Consider the following 9,154-nt stretch of genomic DNA (forward strand, 5'->3'; position numbering starts at 1 on the left):
CGCTCTACTGTTCCAAGGTAGGCATCCGGCTCGACCTGGACTCGGTGGCACACCCCCAGTCAAACGGCCAAGCGGAGAGGGCCAACGGCCTGATCCTAGTCGGCATCAAGCCAAGGCTGGTGGCACCACTGGTCAGGCCAGCCGGCTGCTGGATCGAAGAACTGCCGGCTGTGCTATGGAGCCTCCGCACCGTGCCCAACCGGTCGACCGACTTCACTCCATTCTTTCTGGTATACGGGTCTGAGGCTATCATCCCCACGGATGTCGAATTCGACTCGCCTCAGGTCACCCTATACACAGAAACGGAGGCGAAGGAGGCTAGAGAAGACGATGTGGATCTCCTCGAGGAAGCAAGGGACTTGGCTTTGAGCCGGACGGCCATCTACCAACAGAAGCTGAGATACTACCACAGCAAAAGGATCAGGCCTCTCTCTTTCAGGGAGGGATACTTGGTCCTCAGAAGAATCCAACGCACTGCCGGCCAGCACAAGCTCTCACCCCCTTGGGAGGGACCCTTCATCATCAGTAGGGCGTTACACAACAATGCTTACTACCTGATCGATGCCCAGAAGCCAAGGAAGCGCAAGAGGGACGACTCCGGCCAAGAAACAGAGTGCCCATGGAACGCGGCGTTGCTTCGCCCGTTCTATTGCTAAAAGGCGGAAGATAAACAAAGGAAAGAGCATACACATGTATCTTCCTCCCTCTTCAGGGAACAAAGAAGGCAATAAAAAGGACATGCTCCATGTTTCTTTTTGTCAAGAGTTCTCACTCACGTGTACGGGCTACACAGCGTACCACCTCTTGCTGGCTTGCTTAAGCTCGGAGGCTACACAGCGCGACCCCTTGCTAGCTTTAAACAAGCTCGGGGGCTCGCCAGCCGCCTGCACGGTCAATCCTTGTAGTCGGGCACATAGTGTAGGCCGGTGGGTTCGTTTATAAAACCCCCCGGCTGCCCCCCATGCAGAGGGGCCGATCACTTGCCAGTCATTCAACACTACACACTCACCAACCAACGGAGAGTGAGGTAGAGAAGAGCCGGCTGCTCCCCTCTTCCTCCTCCCGACACAGCTCCAGGAGCAACATTGTACTCTGTTCCCATACATCAACACACCAGCAGGATTAGGGGTATTATCTCTACGGAGAGCCCTGAACCTGGGTACATCGTGCGTCCCATGCGTGTACCAACCTCGTTCCCAGCGCCCACCTTTGTCCCTTCGGTTCTCACCGACTTTAGCCTACCCATGGCATATGTTGTGAGTATTCACCGACAGTGGCAGTTGTGGTGGTGCTATCCCGGCAGGGCTACGCCTAGCGCTACTGAAACTGCAAACGGAGGAGGAAACGATCTAGGGAGAGAGAGGGGCGCCAAGAATTTTGTGTGTTCACTTGGGGTGCCCCTCCCCTCTATATATATAGGTGGAGGGGCATGGGGAACGGCCCCTCCAAGCCCTAGGGCGGAGCCAAAGGGGGAGGAGGTGGAATCCTAGTCCCCGTCCTTCCCTTCCATACAAAGGTGGACTTTCCATCTTTCCCAACTGCATGGCCTTGACGGACTTGTGCGCATAGCCCAATAAGGCCACGATGTCTCCCCTCAGCCCATGCAAACCCTTGGGATGTGGTAGAACCCTTGGTGGACTTTCAGACTCCTCCATAAGTTTTCGGAACCTTCTAGAAGCTTTCCGGTACAATATCGGAAAAACCCAAAACTTTTCCGGTAGCCAAAATATGACTTCCCGTATACAAATATTTACCTCCGGACCATTCCGGAGCTCCTCGTGATGTCCGGGATCTCATCCAGGACTCCAAACAACTTTCAGTTACCATCCCACATAACTCATTAAGACCAAATCATCATTGAACCTTAAGTGTGTAGACCATGCGGGTTCGAGAACTATGCAGACATGACCGAGACACTCTCCGGCCAATAACAAATAGCGGGACCTGGATGTCCATATTGGCTCCTGCATATTCTACGAAGATCTTTATCGGTTGAACCACGATATCAAGGATTCAATCAATCCCGTATACAATTCGCTTTGTCTATCGATATGTTACTTGCCCGAGATTCGATCGTCGGTATCTCCATACCTAGTTCAATCTCGTTACCGCCAAGTCTCTTTACTCGTTCTGTAATACAAGATCCCGTTACTAACTCCTTACTCACATTTCTTGCAAGGCTTATTGTGATGCTGTATTACCGAGTGGGCCCCGAGATACCTCTCCGTCACACAGAGTGAAAAATCCCAGCCTTGAGCCATGCCAACCCAACTGACACATTCGGAGATACCTGTAGAGCACTTTTATAGTCACCCAGTTACGTTGTAACATTTGATACACACAAGGTATTCCTCCGGTGTCCGAGAGTTGCATGATCTCATGGTTATAGGAACAGATACATTGACATGCAGAAAACAGTAGCAGTAAACTGACACGATCATATGCTACATTCATAGTTTGGGTCTTGTGATGAGGACATCAACACCATTGTTACACCCACAGCCCCAGCTGCTATACATACTGGACCAGTTACTAGAGCTCGTGCACACCAATTGAATTACCATGTACTTTCGTTTCTTGGGAATACTTCTAATGTTCATGAACATATGATGCTGCCTAAGTTAGATACTTTTGTTGTGCTCATGAATGAAGGACCTAACATGGACAAGAAGGATATCTGTTGGAGCGGGATCAAGCATGGCGAAGAAGGTGCACGCGCGGGAGAGAACAATGGAGCTTCCACTGGTGATTTTCGCACTCTAAAGCCACCATAAGGAGAGCATGAAGGCTTTGGACGAAATATTCAAGACGCCACTTTATAAATTTCATCCATAGGCTATTATAGGTGTTGCGCCACCTTATTTTTGGGCCAGGCCCATGTAATTTCAAAATACCATAATATAGGCTATTTTTAGAGTCCGTATGTGTAGGAAAACCGAGTTTAGGGCTGTTTTCGGACCCCTCCTCCAAGGGTCACGAAATTGCCTCTCTGTTCCCTCATATATATACAGCCCTTAGGGCACCATTTAGACTTGAGTTTTGTTTAGATTAAAAGTTCACCACAACTGCAACTTTGCGTTCTTCGTTTGTGTTTTACAACCAAACAAAGGCGTCACAGAACCCCACCTTCATCAATAAAGCTTTCCTCTTATATTCGCAATATCTTGATTGCATCTTAGTTTCTTGCTTGTTCTTCATTTGCGTGCAGGAAACAGACCTTCGTGGTCAGGTTGATCGTGCTTCGGCGTGGTCAATAACCTCTCGGAGTTGGTTTAACGATTGCTAAGGCGCGACGTCCTCACACGTTTATAGTCGGATCGTCAAAGTCTACTCCACCAAAACGATACCCACGATCTCATCGAAAGACAGGGACAACTTCGCCTCTATCAAGTGGTATCAAATTTTCAGGTTGCTCGGTGAGATTTTACCAGTTTTCGTAGTTAGATCGCATCTATCTTCATACCTATAGTCCACGAAAAAGCCATAAAAAATTAGGGTTAGATCATCATATCCGAAGCAATCTGAGCCTTTGCATATTCTTTTCAGTAGTTTGCTTTGTTGAAATTGCGGTTACATCGTCGTGTCGAGTTGCCGGTCTTAGTGTCTAGTTCTTTAGAGTTTTGAGTTCTGTTCACAGGTTGTCACGCCGCCACCGCACCATCTTCCATCGCTGCCATATACCACCACCACGCCACCATTATCCTTGCTGCCATATACCACCACCATATATCCACCACAATCATTTCCGCCTTAGGTTAATTTCGAGATCCTTTTGCTTTCGGTTTCGTGTTTCCTTACCTGAGTAGGTTTCAGAAAAAAAAGAAGTCTGACATGCTTTCCAGAGCACTTTTTAGGCCAAAATTTCGAGCGGTGAATTTTTTCCCTATCATTTTGTTAGGCTTTTTAGAGAGTTTTGAGACACTCGCCATCATAGTGATTTCTGTCGTAATTTTTGGTCGTCGCAGCCCCGAATTGCTCCAGAAATAAATAAAAATATTGTCAATTTTTTTTCGTGCCTATCCCGTTTTTGGTCCTTGGAAGAGTTTTGAGACACTCGTCATTATAGTGATTTTCTGAAAAAAGCACAGAAAAAAAGAGCGCAAAAAAAGAGAAAAAAAATCAGAGTGGCTCTTCCCTTGATTAGGACGTGTCATTGTGACTTCGTTGGTGTTCTAGGCTCGCGTCTCTAGTACGGTCTGGCCTAGGACCAGCACGGTACCGTTGTTGAGCGTCTTTTCAATTTTGCATCTCTGAACTGATTATTACTGACCCGTCTTGCTACCATATTATAAGCCTTTCCAGCTCCACATACATCTACATCGTGTGTTTGACACTACCTCGCAATCGCTCTATCCAAGCTTTGAGAGTTTTGACTACACCGGTTGTCGATCGCCACCTGCTGCTGGGTAAGAATTGGTAAGAAATTGGGATTTGCTTGACGAATTTGTGACACACCACCACCACCACCACCACTTCCTAGTAGTCTGTAGGTTCATATTCTTCTGTGTTCCTATTGCTGCTAACCATGCCAGGATCACACGACGAGGAGATCGACTGGGAGAAACTTACCAACCGGGAGCTCCATGATAAATTTCAGCAAATGATGTCTGACCAGGTACATGATTTCATGACCACCTTTGGAGAGGACATGGACAAGCTCGAAGGTATGAAGAAGAAATTCGACACCAAGATGAACGTTCAATGAGGTGCTTGCATGTTTACCACCACCAGCTGTAGCTTTTGTCCCTCTTCAACCACAACCACAACGGCTACGACCGCGACGTGTGCTTGTTGGCCAAGTGCAGAATTTTGGTGTTGTTGCTACTACTGCTGCTGCTCCTCCTCCTGCTGCTACTGCCGAGGTTTCTATGGCTGAGCAGAATGAGGATTATGATGATGATTATGATGGTGATTATGATGATGAGGGAGATGTTACTCCAGTTCAGCACCAGGAACAACAACCATCACGACAAGCCGCCGATCGTCCACATGGATACAATCGCAATGGTAGGGATGCACCAGACCCTCATGTACGGGATCATGACCATCTCCCTAAACTTAAATTGAATAATCCTACTTTTGATGGTCGATATGTTCCTGATATATATCTTACTTGGGAGTTAGAAACAGAGCAACGTTTTACATGCTTGCAATTTCCTGAAGATAGACGTGTTGTTGTTGCTGTTTGTTCTTTCACTAGTTTTGCTTGTGTTTGGTGGTCTGAATATTGTCGAATACATCATGCTAATATTCCAACTACTTGGGCTGCTTTGAAAACTGCTATATGCGTACTCGTTGGGTTCCACCATATTATCAACGTGAATTACTTCAAAACTTACAGCGTTTAAGACAAGGAAAAAAGTCTGTAGAAGAATATTAGCATGAATTACAAACTGGAATGATTAGATGTGGTATTGTTGAGGAAATGAAGCTATGCTTGCACGTTTTATGGGTGGATTAAATAGAGATATTCAAATTATTCTATAATATAAGGATTATAACACTATCACTCATTTATTCCATCTTGCTTGCTTGCAAAGCTGAACGTGAAGTGTAGGATCGACAGGCATTGGCGAGAACTAATTTTTCTGCAGGTCGCACTTCCTCATGGACGCCACGAACCACATCTACTTCCACACGCCCTTCTACATCAGCACCGCCTACTTCATCCGCCAATTCTACCAGAGGTACCAGGAAACAGGCCCCTGCCCCACCCTTCGCCAATAGCACACCTTCCGGTCCCGCACAGAGCTCTTCTTCATCCATGGCATCCACAGGGCAAACACATGACATTATTTGTCGTCGTTGCAAGGGTGGAGGTCATTATGCGAGAGAGTGCCCATCCAAGTGCGTGATGATTATTAGTGAGGATGGTGGATATGACTCCTCTAGTGATTATGACGAGGAGACTCTGGCTCTTATTGCAAGTGAAGAACGGGGTGTCGATGATACTGAACAAGAGACATACTACATGGCTGTTGACTACGCTGATAGATATGAAAGCTTAGTTGCTCAACGTGTTTTAAGTGTGCAGGTAACACAGGCTGAGCAAAATCAAAGGCACAACTTGTTCCATACAAAGGGAGTTGTAAAGGAATTTTCCGTTCGCGTCATCATCGATGGAGGGAGTTGCAACAACTTAGCTAGCATGGAGATGGTGGAGAAGTTGTCTCTCACCACCAGACCACATTCTCATCCTTATTATATCCAATGGTTCAACAATAGTGGCAAGGTTAAGGTAACATGTACTATTCGTGTGCATTTTAGCATTGCTACATATTCTAATTTTGTTGATTGTGATGTGGTACCCATGCAAGCATGCTCCGTTTTACTTGGTAGACCATGGCAATTTGATAAAAATTATGTACACCATGGTAGAACAGTCAGTATACTCTTATTCATAAGGATCAAAATATAACTTTGCTTCCTATGTCTCCTTGTTTACTTGCCACTAAATCTGATATTACTGATTTGGATATTACTACATATGTTTGCTATGCTTTCGTATGCAAAGAAGTATTTTTTCATTTGAGGACATGCCACCCTCTTTGCCTCCTGCTGTCATTAACATTTTGCAGGAGTTGGCTGACGTCTTTCCACAAGACGTGCCACCGGGATTACCACCTATTAGAGGGATTGAGCATCAGATTGACTTAATTCCCGGTGCATCGCTATCCAACTGTGCACCATACCGTACGAATCCATAGGAGACGAAGGAGATTATGCGTCAAGTACAGGAGCTGCTCGACAAAGGTTATATACGTGAATCTCTTAGTCCTTGTGCTGTTCCTATTATTCTAGTGCCGAAAAAGGATGGCACATCGCGTATGTGTGTTGATTGTAGAGGCATTAATAATATTACTATTCGTTATCGTCATCCTATTCCTAGGCTAGATGATATGCTTGATGAATTAAGTGGCTCTACAATTTTCTCCAAAGTTGATTTGCGTAGTGGATACCATCAAATTCGCATGAAATTGGGAGATGAATGGAAAACGACATTTAAAACTAAGTTTGGCTTATATGAGTGGTTAGTTATGCCTTTTGGATTGACTAATGCACCTAGCACTTTCATGAGATTAATGAATGAGGTTTTACGTGCTTTCATTGGACGATTTGTGGTAGTCTACTTTGATGATATATTGATTTATAGTAGATCTTTGGAGGAACAATTGGATCATTTTCGTGCTGTTTTATTGCTCTACGTGATGCATGTTTGTTTGGTAACCTTGGGAAGTGCATCTTTTGCATGGACCGAGTATCTTTTCTTGGCTATGTTGTTACTCCACAGGGAATTGAAGTTGATAAAGCCAAGATTGAAGCTATTGAGAGTTGACCGCAGCTCAAAACGGTCACACAAGTGAGGAGTTTCCTTGGACTCGCCGGGTTTTATAGGCGTTTTGTGAGAGATTTCAACACCATTGTTGCATCTCTCAATGAGCTTACAAAGAAGGATGTGCCTTATTCTTGGGGTACCGCAGAGGAAGAAGCCTTCACGGTTTTTAAAGATAAGTTAACACATGCTCCTTTACTCCAACTTCCTAATTTTAATAAGACTTTCGAGCTTGAATGTGATGCTAGTGGAATTGGATTAGGAGGTGTGTTATTACAAGATGGTAAACCTGTTGCATACTTTTCTGAAAAATTAAGTGGGCCTAGTCTGAATTATTCTACTTATGATAAGGAATTATATGCTCTTGTTCGGACTTTGGAAACATGGTAACATTATTTATGGCCCAAAGAATTTATCATACATTCTGATCATGAATCTTTGAAATATATTAAAAGTCAAGCAAAACTGAACCGTAGACATGCTAAATGGGTTGAATTCATTGAGACTTTCCCGTACGTCATTAAACACAAGAAAGGTAAAGAAAATGTTATTGTTGATGCTTTCTCTCGTCGTTATACTATGCTTTCACAACTTGAATTTAAAATATTTGGTTTGGAGACCATCAAAGATCAATATGTGCATGATGCTGATTTCAAAGATGTGTTGGAGAATTGTAAAGAAGGAAGAACATGGAACAAGTTCATCATTAATAATGGATTTGTGTTTCGTGCTAACAAGCTATGCATTCCAGCTAGCTCTGTTCGTCTTTTGTTGTTACTAGAGGCGCATGGAGGAGGATTGATGGGACACTTTGGCGTAAAAAAGATGGGGGACATACTTGCTACATATTTCTTTTAGCCAAAGATGCGACGGGATGTTGAGCGTTTTGTTGCTCGCTGCACGACATGTCAAAAAGCTAAGTCACGACTCAATGCTCATGGTTTATATATGCCTTTGCCTGTACCTAGTATTCCTATGTATGGACTTTGTTTTAGATTTACGTCGAACAAAGAAGGGGAGGGATAGCATATTTGTTGTCATGGACTGATGTTTAAAAATGACACACTTTATACCATGTCATAAAAGTGATGATGCCGCTAATGTGGCTGATTTGTTCTTTCATGAAATTATTCGCTTGCATGGTGTGCCAAATACGATTGTTTCAGATCATGATGCTAGATTTCTTAGCCACTTTTGGCGATGTTTATGGGCTAAGTTGGGGACAAAATTGCTTTTTTTACTACATGTCATCCCCAAACTGATGGCCAAACTGAAGTAGTCAATAGATCTTTGTCTACTATGCTTAGGGCTGTTTTGAAGAACAATCTAAAACTGTGAAAAGAATGCTTGCCTCATATTGAATTTTCTTATAATTGTACGCTGCATTCTACTACAAAGATATGTCCTTTTGAAGTTGTGTATGGTTTCCTACCTCGTGCACCTATTGATTTGTTACCTCTTACATCTTCGGAGAAGGTTAATTTTGATGCTAAAGAACGTGATAGTTTGATATTAAAGATGTATGAGTTAACTAAGAAAACATTGAGCGCATGAATGTTAAATATAAACTTGCTGGAGATAAGGGTAGAAAACATGTTGTCTTTGCACCTGGAGATCTTGTTTGGTTGCATTTGCATAAGGATAGGTTTCCTGATTTGCGCAAGTCAAAGCTAATGCCGCGTGCTGATGGTCCTTTCAAAGTGTTAGAGAAAATAAATGATAATGCATATACACTTGAGCTTCCTGTAGATTTTGGGGTTAGTCCCACTTTTAACATTGCAGATTTGAAGCCATATTTGGGTGAGGAAGATGAGCTTCCGT

Source organism: Hordeum vulgare, chromosome 5H, assembly GCF_904849725.1.
Source record: "Hordeum vulgare subsp. vulgare chromosome 5H, MorexV3_pseudomolecules_assembly, whole genome shotgun sequence".
Lineage (NCBI taxonomy): Eukaryota > Viridiplantae > Streptophyta > Magnoliopsida > Poales > Poaceae > Hordeum > Hordeum vulgare.